At 47.8% G+C, this 25,760-nt stretch overlaps 1 protein-coding gene across 4 annotated transcripts in view; it reads right to left on the bottom strand.

The window, feature by feature from the left end:
- Positions 1–25,760, bottom strand: part of Chst15 (carbohydrate sulfotransferase 15) — an 82,611-nt gene that overhangs the window by 50,965 nt on the left and 5,886 nt on the right. The window contains exon 1 of one of the 4 annotated variants that reach the window (XM_057778929.1): positions 7,988–8,086. The exons of the other annotated variants lie outside the window; for them this stretch is intronic. The gene's annotated coding sequence lies outside the window, so the exon portion shown is untranslated. Of the gene's footprint in view, positions 1–7,987; positions 8,087–25,760 lie in introns of those variants that run through there. 4 annotated transcript variants of the gene reach the window in all.

Genomic DNA, 25,760 nt, shown 5'->3' with positions numbered 1-25,760 from the left:
TAGTCAAACAATTTAAAAGTTCCTGATAGACCATGAATTTTGCTTTTTGTTTTTTGTTTTTGTTTTTGTTTTCATTAACTTTGCCCCAAGTCTCCATAGCTGAAGCTGAGGAGGTGAGTGCCAATGTTCTGACAAGGGTATGCTCTCCAAGAATCCTGGTGTCTGCCAGGTGCTACTACAACACACTGGAACCATGGCTGTCTGTGGCTGTCTGCAACCAGCCTGTCAAGGACATCACTAGCTGGGAGGGCACTGCCGTGAGGCCAGGTGAGAACCCGGGGAGGCTGTAACAAAGCAGATGAAGGCAGCTGGCTGGCCCCAAGAGCTGCTGTGCCCTCGGCTCTATGTAAACAAGTTAATAAAAAAAAAAAGTGGGGGGAGAAAGCATTTATTCAAAATATAATCAGTGCATCTTGGCTCAAGCACAGACTCCCACAAAGCAAATGATGTGTGATATGAGAAATCTGTAACCTCAGAATTAACTACAGAAGAGTGCAAAGTCACACACGGAGACCTGGGCGTGTACACCCCCACTCCTGCCCTGTGAAGTCAGGGTTTCTTCTCAGAGGTCAGACTTCCTCCTGGACTTGAAAAGCAATTGTCAAAAGGGAAAGAACCTTGCAACTAACTTCCTACCAAGTGACTGCTCTGGTCTCTGTCTGAAAAACAAACATCTGGCCCAAGAATTCCCAGTCCTTGGGTCAGTTCATTGGCAGTAGCAATGCCTGTCAAAGGCCTGCGTGATACAATCCCACACTTGCAAAAGCACAGCAGGCTGAGAAGCTGACTGAGACTTGACTTGGAGTACTGGGTGATTCGGGATGAGCAGAGCAGGCATGTTTGGGCTGTGTGATACTTACAGGGCAGTGGACACCCACGGTGAGGCAGCAACCACACCAACCGTGTGGCCCTGGAGAAACAGCTGCCTCCAGTACTCCCGCCATCATCAGAGTGGTGCCCAGAGTCACTGGCTGTTCCGTTACTGCATCGTGGGAAAAATTAAAAGAGAAACCGAAGTCCACCTGTCCACAGGCATCTTTCATCATGTCTGCCTCTATGTGCCAGTCTGTGCCTTCCTCAGCCTCTGGCCAGTACCTCTTTCCAAATACCACTGGTCCCACCGGCCCATCACTGCAGTCCATGCTGCAGGCCTGAACCAAAGCTTCTCCCTGACTCCCTTGCTCCTCAAGCCCCTTCCACTGGGCATTCCTGAGGGTATCTGATAGCACCTGCCTCAATCACCAGCTGGTGAGCTCGGCGCAGAGGGGAGAGCCTCTGTTCACTTTTACAAACGTGACCCAAAGGAAGGACACCAGAAAAGGAGACGGGAAACATCAGCATGCATCAAAACTTCATGCAGTCACAAGTAAACATTCCTGATAAATGCTCCAATTTTTATATCTAAAATAGAACTTTAAATTCTGCCTCTCTGGGATTAGTGCCTGTCACTGAAAATGCATTTCTTGGTATTTTGCTGGTGGATGTTGCCACTAATATGGGGGTGTGTGGGAGGCTGGCCCTGGCCTGAGAGCTTCCGATGCCCACACCCTGTCTGCAGGGGACTGTGAACAAGGGGACGGTAAAGGCCCCAGGACCTGGCTCTCCTGCCAACCCCAGTGCGCCTCTCTGCCCTTCTAAATTAGCTTTCACACCTCAGAAAACAACAGAATGATACGTCTTGGTAAATTATGATTCTGATCTGTGTGCAGAAGTTCTGTTTTCTCCATTTTCTTTTGTTTTGCCCCATTTTCAGCTCTAATACCCCTGTCAGGCAAATTTTCTGAATGTATTCAGACCACACCATTTTTTTTTTAACCACATGCCTTAAAATCCCAGGTGCTGAGCTCAGGACAAAAGAAGTGTGCATGGGAAGTGGGGGGTCCCTCCTCCTTGTGGACATTTCATTCCTCTCCTATAAAGGGAATTTGGAAGTGTTTCAAAAACATTCAGTATTCAGAGACTAAAACCCCTAATTATCCTGCATCTCCTGTCTCTCTCCTGGGCTGGGGCTCCCTCAGCTGCTTTTCTCCGTTCTATACTTCGGAAAAGACAGGTTACATAATGGATCTGCTGGGGCCTATGGGGGAAGGCAAGTCCTGGAGTTAAATAGATACCCTACTAGAGAGTGCTGAGGTCAGGACTCCCCTCCAGCATGGAGAGAGTTGGAGGTGTCCCTACTAGAGGGTGCTGAGGTCAGGACTCTCCTCAGCATTGGGGGAGTTGGAAGTGTCCCTACTAGAGGGTGCTGAGGATGAGCATGGGAAGAGTTGGAGGTGCAGATGAGACAAAGGGGTCTGGTGTTTCTTAGCTTTGAGAGTAGCTCCGCAAGGCTGCCTCTGTCTTGTCTCAGGATATAATTTCTCCTACCTCCTCACCACCCCGACTCCCCCCTTTTATGAAACTGTCACAGAGCAATCCTAGTGACCTTCTCAATGTTCTCAAACCAGGATTGTTTCCCCTCTCCCATATTAATACAATCAGCAGATGACCTCAGCAGACAGGGTTTGATTGACAGTTTTTCTGGGATTTTTCACATCCAAACACTTGCTGCAGGGGATCGTGAATGGAACTCAAATATTGCTCCCCACACCGGCCCACAGCATTCATTTCACAATTTATAAAAGACCTGGACACATTCCCTAAGGGGAACCCCAACTTAGGCCAAGCATCCCCATACTGGAGGGGTAGGTCTGGGCCAAGAGCCTGTTCTCTCCCTGTACCCCACACTGCTCCCTCATCAACCAAAGCCCAACCCTACCACGTCTTTCTAAGACAACAGGCTTTTCGGTGTCCCCAGGACTGTGTAGTGCCTGCCACAGGCTCAGCCTCCTCTTTTGTCCCACGCATTAGCCTCTCTCTAACACAATCCCCTTAGGTTCTGACCCACCCCAAAAGGGCCTTTGCACCTGAAGGAGGAGAGGGCTACCTGCAGATCCCAAAGTAACTGGCTGGCCTTCTCAGAACATCAGTGAGTACAGCCTCCAGTCCCAGGTAACCAGGCACTCCCAGATGCTGCACTCCACAAACACACATGTCAAAGAACACACCTGAGGTCAGGATTGTGGTAAGCAGCATTTTTCAAGCCTCCTTAGAACCATCTCTGGAGATCACGAAAGAAGAGGAATCGTTTTCAGACACAGCATAAGGCCCTTGCCTGTTCCTCTCTATGGATGGTTCCTGGCCTATCATTTTCGTTCACATTATTTATTGAAATCACAGGCAGATCTCAGACTTCTTCAGCCCAATTTTCTCAGTCATCAGCACCAAGGAAGGAAGCAGAAAAGGGCAGGCCTCTGTCCTGGGTCCTAAGATGTGCAATCCAAGTGGTCACCAAGGCCACTGGGCAAGGGTAACTAGATGACAGTCTTGAGTAATGCTAACAGCTCCCAGGTGAGCAGCAAGATGACAGCCTGCTGAAGACCAAAGCTTTGATTGTGTGTGTGTGTGTGTGTGTGTGTGTGTGAGAGAGAGAGAGAGAGAGAGAGAGACAGAGACAGAGAGAGACAGACAGAGACAGAGACAGAGACAGAAAGAGAGAGAGAGAGAGTTTCAGGTTGGTTTCAAACTCCTTATGTAGTTAAGGCTGACTTTGAACATCAAACCCTCTTTCTTCCACTTCTTCGTTCTGGGATTGTACCACTTGACATTAGTTTTGTTTCGTTTTGTTTTGTTTTTTGAGGTTTTTTGTCCCCACTCCCACCCACTCACCCCCATGAGAAAGAGATGTGTGTGTCTGTATGTATACTGTGAGTACATGCATGCAGAGGCCTGTGTGTGTGTGTGTGTGTGTGTGTGTGTGTGTGTGTGTGTGTGTGTGTATACTGTGGCTACACCCATGCAGAGGCCCAAGGAGAACACTGAATGTCTTTCTCTATTGAAAACCACTTAACTGTTTGAGACAGGGCTTCTCACTAAACACAAAAACTATTGCTCATGAGCCTGGCTGGCTAGTTGCTCCTGGGCCCACCCTTCAGTGCTGGGGTTATAGGACAGGCACCCTTGGCTTCTGTGTGCTTTTACAGCTGGTGGTCTTATTAACTAAGCCAGCCCCCAGACCCTTCATCTCCATTTTAACTTGAGGAGCTGAAATGAGGTTAGTGATGAGGACCTGTGTCCTTGTAACTAATCCTCTGCTCCCCACTGCTCAACACACAAACCACTCCACACGGAGTCAGTGCTCTGCCAGCCCCTGTATTTTCCTCTGGGCCCCCTGCTCCTCAGAAGGTGAGAACCTGAGCCAGATACTCCGGGAATTGCCTGTGGAATCGCCCATATGTTCATTTTTTGCTTCAGTTACTTCACTAATTGAGGCAGAGGTGCTGAGAGTTTTGACATTAAGTATCTGAGTAATTGCCTTGTTGCCTCTTTTCACTTCCTGTGCTTCGACACAGCCTTCCGTGGCCCTTTGAAAACGCAACTCTATCTGGGGAGAAAAGCAGCAAACTTCAGTCTCTAACTCACTTTCCCAAAGTGTTTGATGCCTTAAGCTTGGAGTCATAAGTCAACCGCCTGAGAAAACTTCTTCAACTGTGTGCTTCTCGGGCTTGGAAACAAGCCTTGGCCTGGGTCTCAAACTGAGGACAAAAACTGACACAATCCACGGAAAGCACTGAGTGAGAAGCCCAGTGTCCTGTGGTTCCAGACCACCATGACTGTCTTTTCCATTGCTATTCCCATCGCCATTTCTACAGTCTGTGTTTAGTGACGTGGGGTTGTGTCCATTGTCTGGTCTGGGCCATAACACGCAGGTTATAGAGACAGGCTTCTCTCTTGTCTCTTCTAGAAACCAGATTCCTTGAAATGCTTCAGATGCGAAGCAGGAAAAGGTGAAGCCATTTTCACGTCCTCTCTACGGCAGCTGTGAAAAGTATCGTTACACTCTTATTTAAAAAAAAAATTCTTCAGCCCACCTTAATATCCCTGCTCTCAAATAGGGGAAAATCAGAGGAAAAGTTTACTCTTTAATTTTTATGATTTATTTATCTTTATTTTATGTGCATTGGTGTGAAGGTGTCAGATCCCCTGGAACTGGATTTTCAGACAGTTGTGAGCTGCCATGTGGGTGCTGGGAATTGAACCCGGGTCCTCTGGAAGAGCAGTCAGTGCTCTTAACCGCTGATCCATTTCTCCAGCCCCAGAAAAGTTTACTTTTAAAAGGAGACCTTTTTTTTTGTGAATGGCTCTAAAGTGTTTGATTTTAATAAAAAACACAAATTAAAATTGATTTAAAAAAAAAAAAGTCTTTTTTATTTTAGCACGCTCTGCTTTTTGGGCCCCAAGTACACAAAGAAAGTATAGAAAGTATAGCGAGATGATCCATGCCAGAGAGTGTCAGAGCACGCCTGCCTGGGCATGTATCTCTGGACATGCTGCCACAGGCACCGTGGGACAGGACGAAGCAGATCCAACACCAGCCTCTGCCATGCAGAAGCACAGATGCTCCTGGGTTCTGCATAAGCCTCCAATCCCACCTTCAGGCCAGCTCAAGGGGACCATTAGTCTGTGCTTTGCACTCACGAAGCAAGCTGTAAATGCCCACGTTCCAACATCCCATTGAGTCCCCAGCAGACAGTTCAGGCTGAGCTGAATCCTGCAGTCTTGGCCCTCTTACAAACCAGCGCCTCATAACCAGGAAGCACTAATCTTGCAAAGTTCAAGTTTATCCCAGAAACTTCCCAGGCTCCCTCCCCACTGGCAGCAGGGAACAGTGGACTAGAAGCAGAGACACCATGTCAGGGTAACACAGAAGAATCCATCAGGACTAGCCATGGGGATTTTAGAAGAGATAAGGCCCCGTCTTCACTGTGACAACACATCCAGGTCACCGAGCATGAGAAGGTGACACAGTAGAGCACCATGCAGGGCCTGTGGCCTGGAGAAGGCTGAGGACCCACGCTGACAGTTTCAGGTACTAGAAACATACATCACTGGCTGTAAACAGAGAGGCAGGCACCGGTGCACAAACTGGAGCAGTGTGCCCCTTCACGAGCTCCCTGTAGGGAACACACGCAACAGAGGCCAATCTGAAAACGGTGCATGCCCAGATGGCCAGCTTGTCCTCACCAGAGCAGATTCCAATCTTCTTGAGGAGGAATACGGATTTTCTATCATACAACCTGATACCTGACTCCAGTCTTTCTTGCCCGAGGGACTGAGCCGTCAGGATTCAGAAATCAGTGTGCATTAAATGCGGAATATACCAGGGTCAAGAAGTCACCCCAAAAGAGTATTCCCCTGAATTTGAAATCCAGCTATTCCTCCCTCTAATTGTAAGACTTTGGACAAGTGGCCACGCCTGCTTCCCCCAAGGCACGTGGAAATGGTGACATGGCCACCATGCTCCAGGAGAAAGTAACTAGGATGGCTGGAGAAACTCTGTAAAGGAAAAACCAAAAAGCCAATAAAGTGAACAGATCTAATCCCAAAATGACAGATAATGTCTGTCCCCGTTCACGTGATACCTAGATCTTTACATAGATTAAGTAAACTATGCCATATATTATATAACATGAAAGTAGACTCAAAACTGTCTAGGGCAACAGAAGGGACTAACAGTGGAGAGACAAGGGAGTAGGGGGTACGGGCATCTGCTCAACATACAGTGTGTACCAGTATGAAAATGGCCTAAGGAACAGTTTCACATACAATCACACATTTCACATCAAAGATTCAAATGTAAACACCCAGCCTGGGGGTGGGGTGGAGGGGCAGGCTGCAGGTTGTATTCTCGACTGAGGTGGGAAGATACCCGGGGAGAAGTGGCAGGAAGAACAAGGCCCCAACTTTCCCAGGGTTCCCCCTTTTTGGACAGTGGACACAATGGGCAGGACTCCCACAGCCAACCAGAGTCCAAGAGACCCACACGAGCAACCAGGGGTCCTCAAGGGTAGTCATGCCCAAACACCACTCTCAGGAGACAGAGACAATGGGAAACGGGGGTTTCCTCCCGGCTCTGAACTCCCTGCTGGACTTGGAAGACAGGACACTCCTCACAGCAGCTCTGAGCGTGAGCCCCAGGAAAAGCTCATTTCCGTGTGCTGTTCAAGCCACCGTCACCATTTCCACACGTCTTCATAGAGAACTTGTTAATGAAAAATGCTCATTTTCAGCATGTCCCATTCTGGGTGCTAAATTGCCATCTGACCTGAGAGTAACTGATCTGTACTTATTTCATAATGTGATTTTTATGGAGTTATATGCCCAAGCTGCTCCAAATACTCTTTTAAAATAATCTTTCAGCACTGGAGGTGAGAATCTACTTTTAAATTTAAATTAAGTGAAATTAGGAGAAGTGAAAAGAATCATAAAGATCTCATTCCTTGGGCTTTACTGGTCACATTACAAGTGCCTGCTGGCCACGTGGCATTGCCAGGGTGGGTCATGCGGGTAGGTAGATGGTGCAGGTGGACAGGCTGTAGGTCCAACGTCACCGAAATGTTGGGACTGCTCGAGCTGTGAATCCTGGAAGGCGAGGTCAGAGTCGCACGTCTCACTCCCTCCTTGCAAGCCTGCCAACCAGAAGGCGTTGGGAAGCCACTTCCCTGAGCTGCTATAACATAAGACTGTGCAATGCTCGTCCCGATGGATGAACCTATGTAGCTGAAGTCATGAGGGTAGGCAACAGCCTAGGTGTAACAGCTCCAACTCCTTTCCTCTCCCATCTCCTGAAGACCTTGTATGATTGTGCATGGCAGCCCCAGACTCCCCTCCAGGCTAGCTTCTAAATCAAACACTTCCATCTCAAAGATGAGCCCTGAGACTCTACTCCACAGTAGGCACATACTCCAGAACACCAAGACCAAAATGCTGGTCCTAGCCCCTTCTCAGAGACTGACCAATCCCCAGAGCCCGAATTTCAACACAGATTACACAGTCCCAATGTAAGGACTCTCTCCCTCATCCATCAATCCAGTAGTCATCTTCTGGGAAGTTCGGGCAGGACGCAGAGGGCGTCCTTTCTCTCACGTTCCCTTATGCAGCCTCTTACCTCATTTTTCAGGAGAATAACACTGCAGGGGGACCTGTTGTGATCACTAGAAGGGCTGGCAGAATCGCCCTCAAGTTCATTCCCAGCCAAGCTATCCACCCCTGCACATGTGCCCATCAGAGACACCTCCCAGGCACAAGCTGGAACAGCCCAGGTTCTGTTTGTAATGCTCCAACTGAAAGTCTTGCAGTGTCAGCCCACAGTGGAGTGGATGAAGGCAACCCAACTACAAAAATGAACAAGCAACAACAGGGAAGAATCTCATAAAGGCAGGTGTTGAACAAAAGAAACCAAACATAAAGGAAAATATACCGCATGATTCCGCTGTCATGAAGTCCAAGATTCAAGCAAAAAAAAAAGATCAAGGCTGTGGAGGTGAAGCAAGAGGTTTCCCATGGGCGGGGTGGGGAGGTGGCTAGTGACCTTTATGGCAGGGTCAGGACTTCTAGGTTGTTACTCATACTCCTGCTGGTCGTCCACGGGGGAGCTGTTTGTTACTGTCCTTCAGGCTCTATACTTATGGCATATATCTTTGATGTAAGTTGTACTCTAGTTTAAAAACAGAACATAAATCATGGCTATAATCTCAGAGCTCAGGAGGGAACTGCAGGATTAGGAGTTCAAGGCCAGCCTGGGCCACAGGAGGCCCTGTCTCAAAAAAAGAAAAGAAAGAAAAGAGAGAGAGAGAGAGAGAGAGAGAGAGAGAGAGAGAGAGAGAGAGAGAGAGAGAAAAGAAAAAGAAGAAACAGTTCATAACATTAGTTTAATGGGTAGAGTTAAGTTTCTGTCAATGGTGTGGAGAAGATCCCATGGGCCTTTCTCTACAGCCTAGCCCTTGCATACCTTCACCAGGAAGGTGAGTGTTCTTCCATCAGATCAATGCCATTTCCTTTCAGAGGTGCCAAACCGAACTTCCACTCTCCATACATTTCTAAGTGGCTAGCAGCATTCATAAGCACTTGGGGCTATATTTTATGATCTGGCAGGCAGTCAGATGGCTAATGACCTCCAAGTGCCAAGGTCTTAAACGGTTCCTCTCTAGTGAAGACAGCCAGCAGGTTATAAGCCTTGCTTAACCACTCAGTGGCCACTGGTAGATGGGGGCACACAGTCAGGGAAAAAGTCTTAGGTGGACATGTGAAATAATACATACATACATACATACATACATCATTTTTTTAGATATAAATAAAATGGTCCATTAACAGGGGAAAAAAAATCAATCCAGTCCCCAGGAACAGGTTTCTAGCATATTCTAAAACTTAGGAGGAGATCCACAGGTCCATCAGCCGTGTTGACATTTGGGTGACCTCTTCCCTGATGGTCCCCTGATACCAATAACAAGACCATGGTCACAGAATCCCTGTAGACTTGACCTTCAGGGAATCTTCCAGGTCCTTCTATACCCTTGCCTCTGGGTTCAGGGCTTCAGTGCCCTAGGCTCCCCTCCACGCTTCCTCTCCACAGTCTAGAGCTCTGAACCGCTACCCACCACCCTCTCTGCAGTAGGCTCATGTCACTAACACACCACTCAGCAGTCTCCCCTAGCTACTATTGAAACCAGAAGAAGGTAGCTTGGTTCCCTTCAAGGCTCTAAGCAACTTCATGAAGGCAGGACCCAGGTGTGTACCTCTGTAATCAGGTAACATGTCACCTGCCCCTGCGGGCTGAAGAAACTGACTCAGGTTGAGCTATGACAAACACGGGTCACAGTGACCAAACACCATAGCTTGCTTTTTCTTTTATCTCTACAGCTTGCTTCCATTTGAGGACACTGTCCAGGATGCTGAGTCCAAGGCATTAACAGAAATCTACTACCTGGTTCTTTCATTCATTGACAGGTGCTACCGAGTACCACTGTAGCTGGCTCTGGGCACAGAAGGCAAACACAACAGAAGGGACCCCGCCCCACTCAGAAGCTGCTGAGGCTTCACAGAGGACAGAATTTAGCTTTCCTGTTTCCCTCATTCTCCTTTCTTGTTTTTTTTTTTTAATTTGACAATTAAGATAATTATTCTCCAATATCTTTAAACCAGACTTATCCAAGTACAACAGGCTCTCGTGTCAGGTAATAAGAATATCACAGATTTTTAATCCTATTATTCTCTTTTTTAAAGTCAAAACAGTGATTGTGGCGGTCTTAACAGGAAAAATAAACAAAACCAGCTTTCGCCTGAACACGTAAGCTCTGTGTTTGTTATTCAGTGACTATGTTAAACACAGGTTCAGTGCTCTACAGCCCATGAGGATCTAATTCCAGACAAGCAGGTATAGCCGACCTCCCCCTGGTGTGCCGCAGCACACCTGGCTGCCCGCCACGCTTCCTCCCCATAGCCAGGAGGCATAAAAGACAGCCAGTTTCTTTCAGGGGTCATAGCCCCCATTCAGATTTACCAACTTGTGAGAATGCAGAGTGAGAGCAGAATCCTGGCTGGCTGGGGATTCACAAGTCCAGTAGCCTCGGTACAAACTGAGGACAAAAGGTGGTGACCATGGAGGCCGCATGCATCACTGCCCCGTGACCCAGCTCTGAAGAAGTGTGGTATATGGGTAGCCCTCCCTGTGTAACTCTGAGACCCTCAGTTCCCCCAATCAATGTTTAGGTAACTTTAATCCTTGTTCAAGATTCCTGTTTCCAACTGAAAATCCTTTAAAGTCCGAGCTGCCCTAGGCTGGGAGACAGCCCTTGACATTGCTCTCTTTCCTTTAGCTTCCAAGAAGAACAGGCACCTACCACATCTTGGACCAGCCTACCACACCTGGATCCTCGTGCTGAAAGAGAATGAAGCCTTGACAAGAGGCGGATAGGTTCCTTCCAAGCTCTGCAGCTACTTGCTCCAGAGGGGAGACACCTTCCACAGCTCCTTTTCTCTCCAAAATGCACTGTCTCCCTCGGGAGCCCCCTGACTTCGCAGGGTGGCATTCTTCACAGTAACCAGGGTGACCTGTGGTGGCCTTTGAGATTGTAGGCTCTCTCTAAGAACATTCCACTCAGCTACAGAGGGCAGAGCCCAAGCAGAAAACATCAGAGGGAAGGAGCCAAGAAGAAAGAGGAGATCAGCTTCCCCTCTTGGGACTGAGACACAGAAGCAAAAAGCCAGAAAGAGAAGCTCAGGGTAGCCATTCACAGCACTAGATAAACATACCAGCTTGTCAGCTTGTTTTCATCATGCGGGGTACAAGGATTCACACACACACACACACACACACACACACGAAGAAATGCATATTCATATTTTGTCTTCTCAAGGCAGAGCTGTGAAGACTGTGAGCTTCATTAGATATCTAGGTCCGTGCCGCTGTGCATTCTGAATAACCCAGGGGTAATTACTCCAGAGTCTTGATGCATGGAATCCGAGCATCGCATGAAACCCCAGCTCTGATTAGAAAGATCATGATGTGTCACTTCAGTTCGTCAAGCATTCCCTAAGAGTATCCCCAGACAGACACCCTTGTCCCCAGACAGGCACCCAGCCAGCCTCCTCAGAGGTCTGTACTGCGAATACAACACACCTCCGTTGTCTGGACATGTAGAGTCTGACTCTCTCTGTACGGCCTACATCGCGTACCAGCTTCAGTAGCATACAGGTTTCCAGGGCCGGCTGGATAGACAAGAACTCAGCAGTTCCACAGTCACATTCACAAAGCCAAGCCATGTTCAAACCCTCTGCACACTCGACTTAACGCTCTGCTGGCCCCATTCTAAAGTTCTTAGTTTTTTAATTCGGGACTCATATCACCATGTTGCGTTGGAGCCTGTAAATGACATTGCCAGTCTAGAGATTCACAGAGTTTAATAATGAAAGCTAAGATGCAGCTCAGCTTGGAATGAGAATGACCCCCACAGACTCATCTATTTTAAAACTTTGTCCCCAGTTGATGGCACTGTTTGAGAAGGGATGGAAGATGTGGCCTTGTTGGAGCAGGTGTGCCACTGGGGTCAGGCTTAGAGGTTTCAAAAGACTTGTGATATGCCCAGTGTGTCACTTTCTCTACATCCTACTTGTAGATCAAGATGTGAACTCTCAGCTCTTCCTGCCATTAGGCCCTTGCTCCACCGTCATAGACTCTAACATCAAATTAAATGCTTTATTTCACAAGTTGCTTTGCTCATGTGTTTTATAGATGCGTATTAGCAATTCCAGCACTCACGGGTAAATACAGGAAGATCAGAAATTCAAGGTCATCCTTAGCTACATATTTAGTTTAAGGATAGCCCAAAATATATAAGACACTGTCAGAAGGAGAAGGAGGAAGAAAAGGAAGAAGGAGAAGGAAGACGGAGGAGGGGGAGTAGGAAGAGGAGGAGGAGGGAGAGGAAGAGGAAGAGGAGGAGGGGGAGGAGGAGGAAGAGGGGGAGGAGGAGAAGAATTAAGACGACAATGAGGTTCGGATGGAGAGAGAAAACATTCCCAGGAATCTCTTCCTATTCTTTAGAGATAATGATGGCAATCATTCAGAAAATTGCATTCTGTCTCTCAGATTTGGGATCATCGCTGGGACCTTCCTAGGAGTGCTTGAGAATGCGGATCCAAATGATCCCTCTCTCGGGAAGAGCTAGCAGCAGCCTGTTTATCACAGTTCCCATCTCAGGACCAGCTCCCATACAGCTCTGCCTGACAATTTAGCCAACACTAGGCCCTTTAATTTATCGCACTAATGTGGTTAGACACTGGTCCCCGGAGTCAAGCAATCTCACAGGCACTGAAGAGAGGCCATGGAGGAAATTTATGAGCCAAGGCTTATCCCTCACAGCCTCTATAAATGGGAAAATCTTTACCTTCGTGGAGTGACGTGCTTAGTCCCCAACCAGAAGAGAAAATTAAGCCCTTCACCCAGTGCTCTGCACTGTTGGTTTTTACAGCTTGTCCCCCAGCCTGAGCGGCTTAGACACCATTTATAAATAGGCTTCATTTTAACCTTCCTTGGTAGAGAATACAAAAACCAATTAGGTACATGCAGATAAAGTTTGCACATCCCATTCTAGTGGCTTGTCACCATTTATGGTACCCATGACAGGTACCATCATTTGAGTCTTGAGTCCTGAGCATACGTGGAGGTTCTGGGTCCGCCTGCCACTCGGAATTTTGCACCTTGAAATAAATTTGTAGGTAGCCTAATTAAAACACATCAAAACATAAATTAATGGGAACTAAGGCTTCTATCACAGCGAATAGGGCTATAGAAATCTCCCTACCTTAAAACGTCTCCAAGGGGCAGGGTAGGGATTTTGCTTGCTTCTTTGAGGGTTCCCAGCCCTACCAATAGAATCATTTCACCAGAAAAACCAACTGACTTAAATTAAGAGACATGACAGAACTCAGACAAGCCCATCTCAGAGCTGTCTGGTCAAGTGTGTAGGCCTGATTCAAGGACTAAGGCCTACCAGGCTGCAAGCAGTCTCTGATTCAGACTGCCTGGGTTCAAGTCCCCACTCTACCACTGAGGAACTTAAACTGTGAAGTGGGGGCACTGAGCTGTTAAGCCTATCTCCTCAAAGGCTTCCAAGAATATTAAATGAAAGCAGCTCATATTAGGTCCCCCATCCACACTGGTCACTGTGATCATATCTCAAGAGCTCCAGATCTCTGTGCTATGTTCCATTATACCATCCTGAGCTGAATCATCCCTCATCTGTAAGAACTTCTCAAACCCAGGTAGGAGGGTTCTCTCAGAACACTCTCTAGGGACAGAAACCCATAGAGTACCACATGGGCTGCAGAATTTGAGAAAAACATTAAAGACGCTCTTCTAGGATTTATTGACCTGACGAAAACTAATGTCATTGACTGCCAATTGGAAAATATCCAAAAATCATCTAAAAGATAAATGACAGGGCTAAAATTCTCGAAATCCTAAAATGCTTCCAAAGTGCTGTGGATCCCTGGGCTTAATAACATCAGAAGGCGCAGGATGCAGCCTGCAGCTTTGTTAATGAGACTGGGCCAGCCTCAATTTCCTGGCTTTTATGGGGTCTCAGGGTCACAGATGATGCTATCATGGTAGGAAGCTGGGCGAAGGGGACATAGGAACACTGCAACTTCCTGCATCTCTAAAATTATTTCAAAATAAAAAGTTAAAATTATGAGGCAGCGTTAGAAGTGGGGAAAGATTAAGGGGGCCCTTGGCAGGTTTTCAGCCTGTCAAGACAGTTTCAGACAGTTGGGCTCGGGCTTGGAGAAGAGAGATGGTGGGTGAACATCTGGAATGATTCTAAATCAAACTGCTCTGAAAAAAGAAAAGAAAAACTATTTTCTTTTCTCTCCATTTTTACTAAAATACAAGGAAGTGTATATTTTATACACAACTTAAAAAAACTAATCATAAGCAATAGGAAGCAGATCTGTATATCGCCACATATAAATATTTATCGGCATAACTTTCTGGTGTGATAGTCGTAAGAACAGCCAAGGAGAACTGGGGGAGGCCTAACGCACAGAAAGGGACAGGAATAATCTGCTGAGCACCTGTCAGTTCGTTTGCAGGGAAGAAAGGCTGGGGTTAACATATTATGGCTGTAGCCCAGCTGTGGACAAGGTCTAGGCGGAGGGCCCAGGGAACCCTAGTATTGCACCATGGAGACATTAGAGCATGGAATGGGGAGGCAGCCTGGGGGTCTACTACCTAGGAGACAGAGAGGCAACAGCAGCAGAGGGAAAACCCATGGCAGGAACCTCAAGAGAAACATCTGGAAGCAGCAACGGCAAGGAGCAAGGACTAATCAAGTTCTGTAGAAGAGAGCAGAGCAAGAAAGTGTTGATCTGTGGGGTGAGGCGGCCAGCGTGCACATTTCCCGTGCCCGGTTCCTGTCCCTGCTTGAAATTATCATTGGACTCAAGTTAACAGCCTTGCTCACCTTTGGACTTTGTGTTTATTTCAGTATTGTTTTCAGGAGTATGCTTCCAGCTGTTCACCACGGTGTCCCGTCCACCACGGTGTCCCGTCCGCCCCTCCCCCGCCAGCTCCCGTTCTCAGGTCAACCACTGCAAAAGAGACTGGGCTGCTGGTATATTTCCATCTTTCTTTCTCTTCCTGACTTCTGAATCTCAAAGCAGCTGCTGGCCAGCAAGGCTCAGATGGGTGTTCATCATCCTAATGGAGGAAATGGCAAATGGCAATTTGGGGTCAGACTATGTGTTCTTATGAAGGGGGATAAAGGGAGAAAATCTGGCCACTCATCTCAGCAGGTCTCCCCAGATACAAAGGCAGCGAGCAGGGTGGGGACAGAACAGGTGAGGAAGCCTGCAGCCATCCTAGCACTGTGGGTCAAGACATTTGCACCCACTCTTGCTGCCTTCTTTCCAGCCATCAGCCTGTCTATCCATCCACCCAGCTGCCCAACCCTCTCCTTCCAAGATGAGGGAGGCTCATTTCCTGTTCCAAGGGGACTGAGTGGCAGCAATAAAACAAAGGCAAGTGGGTGCTGTCAGCCATTGTCACAGATGACGCCCAAACCTTTGGCCTGGCTGCTGTGGGACAGAGGGGTGGGATCACTCACGAAAAGAAGGAAAACTAATCTAAACTACACACACACACACACACACACACACACGCACGCACGCACGCACGCACAGAGACACGCACGCACGCGCATGCGCACATACACACAATGCTGAACAAGAGAAGGTGAGGTGCATCTAGGAAATCTGGACATGAGACCTAAAGACAGTCAGAGGAAGTCGGAACAGACACTCAGGACAGATGAGCGTTATTGTCACGATCACTGTCCTGATTACCTAGCCTTCATCTTCAGTGTGAAAGAGCTAGAAATGCCCCCTTGGAGAATGATTGTAATCACAGTCAAGCTCCAGAGAGTGTTTCCTAGCGAAAGAGCTGGGCACACATAGCTCTACACACGTATGCGCATGCGCGTGTACACCTGAGCACACGTACACCCATGCACACACAGATGCCGCCAACAAGCCAGTGCAAACAAACGAATAGAAAACCACAGGAAGTCTAAGTCTTTCTAAACCCCGCCGAGTTTCTAGTACACTGATTTAGGGTCCCTACCTTCCCTCCCGATTTTACTTCTTTGCACAGTTGTGAAGGCTTATTTGTTGTGGCGTTAGTAACAACAGCATGATAGAGCTATGCCAGTTAATTTGGGAGAAGAGATGAACAATGTTTCAATTCATCTTTCTCTCATCTGCATCTTCCTCGTGTACCTTTTCCTGAGTGACCTTCGCTGGACCCTTGAGGCTTGGCCTGCTGTTTGGTCTGCCCTCTCTACCTCGTAGTCCACCACAATGTGAACAGTACCCTCCTCATCCTCCCAGGGCCACCGAGCTTCCTTTAGACAGAAAGCAGCACCCTTTAGCTCCCCCACCTTAGAGACAATGGCAGCTTCTCATTCACCCTTGTGCCATCTTGCATCCCAGTCTGCCTCTCCTCCAGCATCTCTCTAGCACAGCTCCAACAGAGAGGTCAAGGTTTGAGGGTTTGAACTAAGTTCAGAATAGGAAGAAGCCAGATGGCTGTCTATTGGACAGGGAGGTCCTTCTTGTCTCCCTGACCCAATCCATAATCCTAGGTTTCTCCATCATAGTGGATTCTGTCAGCATGACCACATCATTAAACCCATGGCCACATCATTTCAATCATCAAATAGAAGCTTCTCCTTCTATGACTGTCTCCCACCTCTCGGAGCATTGGAAGGTTCTGCAAAACTGAGGGGCACCTCTGGGGTCCTCTGGGGGTCTCTACTCTGTTCTCTGTGCATCTCCATGAATAAGTGGGCATAACAGGCATCTGGCTTTCTGGTCTCCTGAGGTCAGTTTTGGCCACGTGGCTGTCTTGTTTGCTGGTCTGGGTGGCAAAGGACCAGTTCTGAGCTCCCCAGTATCCTCTATAGCCACTTCACAGGACTACGCAGAACTCTCCGAAACAGAGAGACCATCCCAGCCACAAAACACACACATCCACCACAGTGGAGCTCAAGAGGGACTTGGAAACAGAGCATGTAGACACAGCCAGACCCCCAGGACTGCACACTCTAGTCCATTGCCAACCCCAGCCAGGGAGGCCTCCAGCTTGGCCCCAATGGAGTTTCTCACATGCTTTCGTCCAGCACAATTCTTTAAAACACAGCTTCTTAATGTCTCCTGGAAACACAATCACAGCCCCTTGTTTATAGACTTGGCCAGATCAGATAAAATTTCATCCTCTGAATTGGTTCCTAATTTAATTACTCCCCCCCCCCCCGCCCCAGATCAGCAGCGGCCTCTCTGGCTGCAGGGAAAGAACTAGAAAGCCACTGGCGCCACAATTTGCAGCTCTCGTTGGTATCCAGTGGAGATGAGACTTTCCCAGGCCTGTGCTAGGTTAGGAGTGGGCTGAAGCAAGGCAGTCACCATCCGTCCACCCACCCTCACCTACTCCCCAGCCTGGTCCAGAAGGCAACCTGGAGTTTTACAAAGACTTTGGAGGAACATAGAGAGTAACTGAATTGTAACTCAGAAACCTAGATACAATCCTGGCTCTGTGTGTGTCTTCTCTGGGGCCTCAGTTTCCCCATCTATAAAGAAGATCTGAACTATGTTCAGCGCAGGCCCTTGGAACTCAACAAGTCAGAATCATCAGTACCCTCCCCCCCCCAGCATTACAACAAGCAAGGTCAAGACTTCATCTATAATACAAGACTTCCTTAGGGCCGGAGAAAGAAAAATAAATAAATCCCTGTTGTTAGGAGAAAGCAAAACTATCTTAAAACAAAACGAAATGTAACTCTAGAAAGGGAAACACATTTACGTGAAAAAGCCTATACACAAAAGTTTACAGCAACGATGCTCGTGAAAGCCAAAACCTGGAGACACTGGAAATGACTCCTGAGGGACACTTGGGAACTGTCGTCAGTCCACCCCACAGACTATTCTCTGGCCATGAGAAGAATGGACTCTTATGTTACAATGTAGATAACGCCGTCCACAGAACACCACATTCTTCATGATTCTGTCCTTACAGAAGTCCAGAATTGAGAAGTTGGACTGACAGAGACCAAAAGTTGATTTGTGACTGTTCAGGTGGTGGGGATCAATGGGGGGGTAAGCAAAGGTACAGGCTTTCTTGCTCAGTGGGTGAAATGCCATAACACCGGCTGTGATGTCGTGCACATACCTATGGAATACACAGAAAACATTAAATTATCTATTTCACACAGATGAACGACATAGCATGTGTCTCTTGTCAACTTGGCTAGATTTAGAATCACCATCGAAGTGCACCAGTGAGGTATTAGTGAGGGTGTTTCCTGAAAGACTCAACTAGAACAGGAAGACTCACCCTGCCTGTGGGGAGAACCATCCCACAGGCTCAGGTCTCTGGCTGAATAAAAAGGAGAAGTAAGCTGAGCACCGACAGAGTCTCTGTCTGCCTCCTGACTGTGGCTACAATGCGCCCAGCTGCCTCGTGCTCCTGTGCCAGGCCTTGCCCACCATGTGAGCTGTGCCCTCCAACTGTAGGCCAGAATAAGACTTCTTCTTAAGTCACTCTTGTCTGAAATTTTTGTCACAACAATGAGAAAAGTAATTAACAAGGCATGTGATAGCGCCAAAAAAAAAAAAAATAATAACCAAACCTACTTTTAAAAGAAAATATTAACTGAGGTTTCTTTTTAAGGCCTTCTGTATGATTTTCAAAATCCTCCGGATGAGAGCTATGTTCTGCATATATGAATACAGGAGGCAGCCAGCCCCTAGGCCATCTGAAGGGGAAGTCCTGTGAACAGACAGGGCTTCCTCTTGTAAACCAAAAACCTGCTGACTGGAGAAGTGAGCAGCCCGGAGGCTTTTCCATTGATTTGTTTGCAACAGCTGAAAGCAAATTTATCCTCCACCACTCAAACAGCAAGGAGGCTTCACCTGCTTTTTAATACATCATTTTTATTCGGAGCCAAATCACACACAGGGCAAAGGATTAGTGGACTTCCCATGGTTGGCTAGGGAGCAAATGTTTCTCCTTGCTTTGGCCTGACAGATATTTCTGAAGAGGGGATCCAAAGCACTAGCTTCCTTCTCTGGCTTCAGGTATCCCACCTGCCCCTCACCCCCAGCACCTCACTAAAACTGCTATCAAGTGGGTATAAATAGCTTCTCAGAGTTAGCACAATGCAAATGCCAGGCTGATACATTAATGGGCACCCTTTCACCCCTCCTCTCATCCTCCTGATAACTTTCTTAGGTAAGTTCAGCACTTCCTAGAAACGGTTATTGCCTCACTTCCGACATAACGCGCTTCCATTTCTGGACAGAGGTGGAACTCCCTGGAATATATTTTCTGTATTTAAAAAAACTGTGGCAGACAATAAGGGCCACACCATTGTGAATCAAGCCAAATACAAGCACAGACAAGAATAGTGTTACCTTAATTCAACCCTTAGAACGCACAAGATGCCCCTAGGGTCTCACTCCTAAGCCCAGATAACATATCCTTTGGGTGAGGCAGGTCACCTAAGGCTGGTCAAAGGCTAGTCAAAGGGAAATGGGAAGTTTCATACTTGATGGTGTGTAACACAGAACTCTATTCTTCTGCCCTTGGACCACTTCCTCATACTACCTCTTCCATTTGGGGTTCAGCACCCTAGGATTGTTATGAAGGAAATGATCCCAAGCAGGAAAGCAGACATTGCTAATCCCAGAACTCCATTCCCTTTGAGAGACAGAGATGAATAAGGAAAGATGGATCCTGTTGCCTCAGCGAGTCCTTGACCCAAGCCATCCGTGTTCAGTGGATGGAGAGGAGGGCAGCCTCATCTAAGATAAGATGCATGGGCTGGCTGGGAAGCGAAGACAATGGAAGCCCTCTACTCCAGCTCCAAAAGGAGCCAGAGATGAGAACCAGAGATGGGGGAAAGCGAGAGCCCTGAAAGCACCTTTCTAGGGTCCTCCCAACTCCCCTTTCTTTGCCCTTCATCCTGCAGCGAGAAGGAGGCTGCTACATGAAGGATGCTCAGGGTCCATCATGGTAGGGAAGGCTATAGACAGGCAACTCCATCCAGCCTCAGGAGCTTACAGCCCACCCTATTCACATCTCAGTAGCCAACCAGCAAGCAGAGAACTAGGGGCAGAGAGACAGCCAGGCTACAATTATCTAGCTCTGTCCCTCTCAGCTGCCACTCAGACCCCATTTCCAAAAGTTCTACAGTCTCCCAGAACAGTGCTACCAGCTGGGGACTGAGTATTCACACAAGTGAGCCTGCAAGGAATGTTTCACACTCAAAGCATAGCAGCCTACCCTACAGAAGCCCCTGGCCATCTCGTAATGTAAAATGCATCCATCCGAACTTCAGAAGTCCCTGTAATCTCAAAGTTCCAACACTGTTCAAAAGTCCAAAGTACCTTCCGCGACTCACACGCTCTCTTAACCAAGAGTTCTTCTAATAGCAAACACCAAGTAACATGTTTTAAATACACATTGGTGTGGAATAAACATTTCCATTCCAACAGAGAGGAACAGACACACTGCAAGGGAAGACCGACTAAGGCAACACCAAAACCCAGCAGGACAAGACAAACAAACCCTGTAGCTTCATATCTATCACCCAAGGCGTTCAATGGAGGCATCTGGACTCTAATAGGCTTGAGCAACCTCACCCTTAAATCCTGTCACCTCTAACACATGCAGACCCTTTGGTGTCGCATAGGTTTTGCTCAGTGCCTGTAGCATCCCTTTTCCTGGGATGTAAACATTCCCGGTCTCCACTGCAGCTTGAACTTCATCTCCACAGCTTCACAGGTAAACCTTTCAGGAGCTACACACTCAGAATGTGATTTTCCTGCGTGTTGCCTGTCCATCACGGCTGTTTTCTGGAACCCTGATGCAAGCCTCCACCACCCCAGGGCTCTTGAATTCTGCATGTTTGCAAAATTGGCACAATTTGGACAAAGCCAAATTCTGCCAAAAGCTCAAAATGAAGCCTGGCTCCCAGGGACTTTTGGCTGCAGCGGCCCCAAAAGCCTGGAGGGCTGCACCTGGGAAAACACCTCCCTAGACAATCCTGCTGGAAGAGGATAACCTGGAGGCTCTATCTTCTTAAGTGATTTCTTCTCCCACTGGTTTACATTGTTATACCCTGGAGTCTTCCATAAGTGAGATCTTGTCTTCAAGGTACCATTTCCACTGTCCTGGGGCAAGAGCTGCAATTTCTCTTGAATGGCACTAATCTCTTTAATAGTCCAGTCTGATTTGCCAGGACCTGCCTTGTCCAGGACTTTAAACAAAAGCACAACCCTTTCCTGGCCAAACTGTTCATTTTTCACATCTTTTTTTTTTCTCCATCTTGCTAAAAGCAGCGAGCACTAACCATGTCTTGGCCTGACTGCTGTGTTGTCTTCAGATTTCCTTCACTAACGAGTTAGGCCATTTCTATTTCATTCAACCACTCTCAAATTTTCAGAACAAGGACAGAACAAGGCCAAGTTCCTTGCCAGAATGCAACATAAACAACCTCTTGCCCAGAGGGAATCTTTTTCCCCCCTCTCTTGAGCCCGACTGTTACCATCCACAATTTGTATTCGTGTTCTCGTCTTCCAGATTCCCATCAGAAGACCTAGTAAGTTCTGCTCAGTTAGTCTATGGATTTTTAAACTTGTCCACATTTCTCCTGTAAACCAGTTCTGAAAACCCACAGACCACATGGTCAGGTTTATCACAACCACAATCCCATTCTCAATACTGATTTCCTAGTGAAGTTTTCTCATTGTTAAGACTAAATGCCTGACAGAAGCAACTTAAGGAAGAATTTGTTTGGATTCATGGCTCAGGGGCTACAACCAATCATGGCAGGAAAGGTTTTCTCTGCAGCTGCCAGAACTTATCATGTCTTGGTTGCCAATCTGCAAGCGCAAGACGCAAGCCAGACTCAGAGACGGCCTAGACCCTCGAGTCCTACCTACAACCTTACATCCACCAGCTAGGCACCCCCTCCCAACACTTCTACAACTTCCCCAGCAGCACCACTAGCTTAGAACCACATGTCCAGACACACGAGTCTGTGGGGGACATTTCACACTCAGACTGAAGTACCAATGAAACCTGCTTGATACGCTGGCTCCTTCGAACGGAGGCCACTTGAGAAAGAGGATAGAGACTGAGGGTTCCTCTGGGCCCTTTGTGTGCCAGGCGAGGGTCCTCTGGCAGAAGGTCTGTGCTGAGAGTCCCCTCCAGGCTTTGGTCAGTGTGGCAGAGTCGCCTTTCCTGGTTGTTGCTCCTAAGATGGTGTTAGTTACTGAGACTTGAGCCACACAACACAGACTCTGTTGACAGTGACAGTGCCCTTATCCTCTTGTAATTTGTGTGGCCATTCCCCCCACCCCCGACTCTCAAGCCCTGCTCCTTTCTCTAGCCATCCGTCCCTTCATCCCATGTCCTAGTTTGTGACCCTACGATGTGGATATAAGCAGCTATGTTCCTCCATCTGTCCATCTGTCTTATGTCAGTTTAATTTCTTGTAACCCAGTCAAGAATCCAGATGTACAAGGAAGACATTTTTCACCCTGCGACGCTCTCCATCCAGGACTGATTGAGAGGAAGTCCCAGAAGTGACCTTGCCCCACGCAGGGCAGATGGTCGAGGCCAGTTCCCGTCAGCCACTAGCCTTGAACCCGGAAAATAAGACAGGCTAGAAAGGCAAGCAAACATTTGGCAGACCTGAGCTAGTCTCCAGAGGACAAACGAAAAGCCAAATTGCCCCCAAAGGCGATGATAGAGGAAATTGTCACATAGATTCCATAGTTCAACACCAACCCAGCAATGAGTCCACAAGGGTTCCAAGATGACTCTCCTGGATGTCTTCCTAGAGCAATAAACACCTCTGAAATGACATGCACAGTGAAACAACATGGGGATCGACCAGGACCACCAAGCCAGCTCCTACCTAGATGAACAGGAAACGGAACCAGAAATTAGGGTTAGATGATGCCATGGGGCCTGGTCCCAAAGGCTGCTACTGTTCACCATAGCTCTACCGCTCAAAATACAAAAGGATCAGTCGTGTGTACTGAGACTCACTGCCAGCAATACAGATTCTTCCGGGGCCAGCACTTTCCAGGAGGCCTGGAGATCCCTCACGCACACAAAGTAAACATGGTCTGGTATGTGTACATTTGGAAGACTCTTTATATAAACAGGTTCACAAATTGGAGGAGAAAAATCCTCTGTAGACTAATAGTTTGATTTGGGGTTTAGAAATTACAGTCACTAAAAATATACACCAGGACAAGCTTTATATTTTTAATGTAAATATTTACATTCCAAATAAAGGATCCTGGAACCTTAAGACAAGCTATATGTTCCAGGCACACAAAATGCTAACAGCCCCTGGCTCTTGCCTAAATAGATGACCCTTGTTTATATTCTTGGAACAGCAACCAAATCCCCATAACATTCTTCCCACAACTCTCAAGACGCATAAAAAAAAGCAGGGATTGTTCTTAAAAATAACTGCTCCAAGAAGATGCCAGGAGTCTAGCGTCATTACATCAGGCTCTTCTAGAAGGTCACCAAGTGTCAACTCCTGGATCATGACACCAAGCCCAGAATCCCTATCTTCTGGACATACATGATCATCCTTCAGAGACCAGCTCTCAGACAGATCTTTGTAAATTGATGTACGGATTCAATACGTGACAATCACTCCCAACTAGGAGCAGGGCCAGCCATGAGAAAGTGACAAGGGACAGCCTCCTTGCTGATAAGGGGCCCACTAGACCAGGCAAACAGACATTACCCAGAAAGTCAGACCACACGCTACACATGGAAAAAAACTCGAAACTGAGAAATACAATGGAGTGGAACTGTAGAAGCTCAGAGGAGGCACGCTGCACATGGATGGGACAAGAAGGCACATGACAGTGGCCAGCTGGGCTTCCTAATAGTGGCGATGCTAAGGCAACAGCTGGGACACAAGGAAGAACAGCCAGATGCAGGGGCTCCCCTTCTCGGTGGCGAGAGGACTTGGGTGCAGCCAAGTCTAGGCTGGCTGGCCAGGGAACCTGGCACAAAGACAGAACTCCACCCAGTAGACATGCAGGCCAGTGGCAGGCATAAGGATGCCAACAATCCCAGCATGTGGAAGACCGAGACAGCATAGCACAAGTCCATCGGTTTGAGACCAACCTCAAGGGCAGAGCAAGACAAAAAGGAGAAATGGGGAGGGAAAGGCCCACTTCTAGTTGAGGGGCCAGGAAAGAAGGAAAGAAAAGCTCTCTGGCTAGCAGACAGCCATTACCTCCATCCAAGTGGACTGCATTCAGGTCAGAATGTAGCCTTGAAGTCTGTGGTCAAAGCAGATAATAACACAGAATTGATACATCACAAGCACATTACGGCCACCCTGCCCACCACATGCCCAAGAGATGACACAGACCAACCTATTACTGGATATTTGATCACACTGTGAACTCCAAGATGGTGTTAATTAACTAAAATCAACCTTGAGGCAAGAGGCGAAGCCAGGATATAGTTGACAGAAGTAGCCATCGAGAGTTAGGGGGAGTCTGGAAACCTGAGAGAGATATGCACAGGAAGTAGTGAGGAGAGATTTTTGAATTTGGTGGACTTTTGAGTTTGGGACAGCTAAGGGGAGCTCTCTTGTTGGGCCACTGGCTAAGAAGGAAGGTCAACTGGTTTCTTCTTGGCCTCTCTGAGCTAGCAGGTTTACCCCAGTATCTGACTCCTGAGTTTTTATTGGTAAAATAGAACTATAGAGACTTAGTTAAAAATTACATTAGGATGCAGAAGTCCCATCAGGCCTCGGCCTGAGCAGTGGGGCAGGGACTGCTGAGCCAGTCAGGAGCTGAGACAGCAGTAGATTCAGGTGCAGCCGCTGTGCTACGAAAGCAACACCAACTCTTCACCATGGACCAGACACTAAGCTCAGCATGTTGCTTCCTGCCCGCAGGAGAAGGCAGCATGTGGGACCTCTCCAGTGTCTAGGCCGGGAAGTAGCTGCACAGTCCCAAGAATACAGAAGACACAGATGGTCACTGCCTGCCTCACCTCTCCTGCTGCCTGCCCCAAGGAGGAAAGTGGCTATCCAGAAGGGACCGAAGCTTCCCATGTGTGCAGACTGCGGAGTCCATCAAACTCTGTTTCGTAGTATACCTCACCCACCATACTGGTTCAGCATATGTGCCAACCTCAGCTTCAGGTAGGAACAAAGTCACATTTGAGTTCCACCATGAAAGTGGCTGGATCTGAGGAGGATCCCTGAACCTCAGCATGTATTGGTCATAATAAACCTCACTCGGCAGCAGTTGTCACATGAGAAAACTGTGATACATTCAGCCTTGTCCAGGGTCATGGGAATGAGATGGAAAACCACAGCGGGGACTTTAATGGGAATTGCCATGAAGCTGCCGGACGGGCTCTGCCAGGGACCTTAGGTGGCTTTTCTGAGTGGCTGGGGGTCCAGCCCCTGAGCTAGGAGAATGCACTGTGTCTCTAAACATGCTGACCAAAGTGTTGGCTATTCTTCCAATCAGCTGAGCTCGCTCACAAGCGCACAAAGTGCAGGCATGCTCCAAGCCCATTCATCAGCAGTGTGTCACTTCCCTCCTCCAATCTCTTCCACTCTGAAATGCAGGGTTGGGCGGCGTGATAAAGGTGCCACGGGCCCAGTACCCATAGGGTAGCTAGCTATATGGGCACAGAAAAGCACGACAGTTCCATCCTGGCCCATCTTCCTCTTAGGTGGCTGTACCACTATCTTTTTGACCACAGGGAACAAAATAGCCCAGCAGGCACATATTCCATTTCCAGAGAAAATGTGAAACCA

This window comes from Chionomys nivalis, chromosome 8 (assembly GCF_950005125.1).
Source record: "Chionomys nivalis chromosome 8, mChiNiv1.1, whole genome shotgun sequence".
Lineage (NCBI taxonomy): Eukaryota > Metazoa > Chordata > Mammalia > Rodentia > Cricetidae > Chionomys > Chionomys nivalis.
This window is presented reverse-complemented; position numbering and strand designations above follow the sequence as displayed.